This window comes from Etheostoma spectabile, chromosome 16, assembly GCF_008692095.1.
Source record: "Etheostoma spectabile isolate EspeVRDwgs_2016 chromosome 16, UIUC_Espe_1.0, whole genome shotgun sequence".
NCBI classification, from domain to species: domain Eukaryota; kingdom Metazoa; phylum Chordata; class Actinopteri; order Perciformes; family Percidae; genus Etheostoma; species Etheostoma spectabile.
This window is the reverse complement of record NC_045748.1, coordinates 18145953-18148660: the sequence shown is the minus strand read 5'-3', so window position 1 is coordinate 18148660 and position 2708 is coordinate 18145953. Positions and strand designations below refer to the sequence as shown.

Here is a 2708-nt window from a genome sequence, read left to right as displayed (position 1 = left end):
AATGTAATATCTACATTGCCCATTATCAGCAAACATTCCTCCAATGTTCCAAAGGCCCATTCTGTTTACTAATCTGATAGTGTTTTCAAAAACTGAGGAAACATTGGAGAACCCTTTTGCAATTATCTACGCACATAATGTAATCTGAATTTTGTATTCTGTCTATAATGGAGTGCAATGGAAGTGTCTAAGTGACTCCAAACCTTTGACCGGTAGTGTATATGGACATTGGCAGGTTGTTTGATACTCTAGCTGGTAGCAGAGGTTTGTGTTGTGTTTTTCTTGTTTCTCTATGTGTAGAAGAGCAGAAAGGGACAGTGTGAATGTGTGAAGTCTTGCAACAACCAGGTTCTGCGTCTTGTTTAAACTGCTGTGGATGGAATGATGACTTTACGCTGCAGGACTACTGTGCTTTGTCAACACATTAAAAACCTCTGTGAACTGAATGACGTTTCCTTTATGTGTTCTTTGTGGTGGTAAACGGCATTAGCAGAATATCTACACTGGCTTTGGTGAGGGAGGGGAACTGAACTGAATTTAAAAGAGCATTTTTAAAGAGCATTATAGGCCTTTAATTGTTTATGACAGCTTAGAAGGGGAGAGAGAGGGGGAATGTCATGCAGCAAAGTGTTGGAGTCAAACCTGCGCCAAGGAGTAAACCTCTATCTATGGGCACCCGCTCTGCAGGTGAGCTAACCAGGCACTAAATTGAAATTTAAAAAAGCAACAAAAACATCTAGTAACCCCAAAACGTCCGGCACATTTTTTGACAAAAATGATGTGTTCGAAACTCCAAAAATAATGTTGTCAATTGTATATTTACGGTTTATATGTACAGGGATAGTTATGTAGCATAAACTAATGCCACACACCACATTTATAGCCTTGCTGATTTGCAATGCACGTCTTGAGATGGGCCTCTAAAAGACAAAACTCAACAACTAATAATTAGACACAAACTCAACAATAGGCACAAGATACAACAAAAAAATACAGACAAAACAAGACATAAACTAATAAAGCACCATAAACAAGAAGCACCAGATCATTCATATCTACATGACTGATCCTTTTTTTAAAACTGTTTTTAGTTTTAGTTCAAAATAGATCCAGGATCCAGCTTGAGTTCTATAGGTAAGGCATTCCACACTGATCCACTGAACAGAAAAAGCAGTTTAGTAATATCTGAGATTGTTTAAAAATGGTATGGCAAAAATGTGTTTCTCGGAGTATTTAATAATAATAGTGATTGTTTGTTTGGTATTTAATTGTCCTTCTGTCACAGTAGGAAAAGCACATGTGTTAATAAGAACATAAATGATGGCTGAACTGTATTTAGCTGCTTTGTTACTGTGCATGTAACATGATGGAGCCCTCAATTATGTTATTTGCGACACTTGACAAGTTTAACTGCCCGTCTTTACTGCCAACATTATCCAAAATATCAAAATAATTAAGGAATCAAGTCACAATATGTTCAAGTTGATCAATCAGTTTTATTCAGGAGAAAGGGAGAAAATATTACTCAAGGAGAAAAACTATTCAGAAAGCTTCTGTCAGAAGCAGCCCTCGAACAAGTCAGTGCTCTGAATGATCCTTCATTTCCATCCGTCACTTCTATTTTACATTAAAACTGATTAGTTGAGATACTAACTTATTCCAAATAAATAGAACATTTTTGCTTTTTTTAAGTCAATCTTTGTATTAAATCACAGCCAGTCAGTAACCGCCAAGGCCTTGACTCTGAGCTCACTTTCAGACACACAGTCCACACGGCCAGGAAACATGGCAGAGCAGCTTTCCCCCACACACCAGGCATAATGAATATACAATATGTTACACAGTTACAGTATATACACCACCTCTTTTACAGTAAAGACAATAAATGGTTCCTTGCTATTTGTTTCAATCACACAACATTTAACAGTGAATTAGTGTGGGAAGTAATTGTATCCATATTGTCTTATTTGTGATTTTACAAGCCCCGAAACAATAAAAGGATTTTATTGTAGATTGTACCTCTTTGCCTGACAAAAGAAACAGAATGAACAAAAAATAAAATAAACTCATATTTTGTGGCATGTTTCTAAGGAAACCAAAAAGTGACAGAATGCTAAGAAGAAAGAATTTTTTAAAATCAAGAAATAATTAGGTAAATGTATTCAAAAACCCCCGTTTCCTAACAAAGGGCTGTGAAACACAGCACTGTTTACTTTGCCTGTAAAAAACACCAAGTATATAGGCCCCCACATTTCACATTTTGCTTAAAATACCAAAATTTGCACTAATGCTTTCTGTCCTGTTGCAGTTAGTGATACATATCAAGTGTGCAATAATAACTTACAAATGTGTGCTACCTCAAACACAACAGTAAGGATCTTAAAATTCAATGAAATCCAAATGAGAAGGTTAAAATACCTCCAAAAGTGGTCTGTGAGATTTTTGTATGACTCGCAGTGAGACTCTCATGTCTTTGCATATTGAAATCATGGAAAGACTCCTAAAAACAAAAGGCCTCTTCCATGATTTCAAGTGAAATGGAAAGAAAATAACTGGGAGAGCATAGCTATGGTTTTTAGTTGCCAAAGGAAGGAGCTCATTGTTGATCAATTAATCCCAATGTTAGGATCCTAATTAATTTCTTGTTTCCAATGCCCACAGGAGTGTTGCCAATACACGTTACTAAATAATTATCAACATAAATGTGT

The 2708-nt window shown here is 36.1% G+C and overlaps 1 protein-coding gene across 1 annotated transcript in view; it reads right to left on the bottom strand.

The window, feature by feature from the left end:
- Positions 1–1476: 1476 nt before the first annotated feature.
- golga2 (golgin A2) overlaps positions 1477–2708 on the bottom strand; it is an 18934-nt gene continuing 17702 nt past the window's right edge. The window contains 1 exon segment of the mRNA XM_032539765.1: positions 1477–2708. This exon segment is cut by the window's right edge and continues 1895 nt beyond it. The gene's annotated coding sequence lies outside the window, so the exon portion shown is untranslated.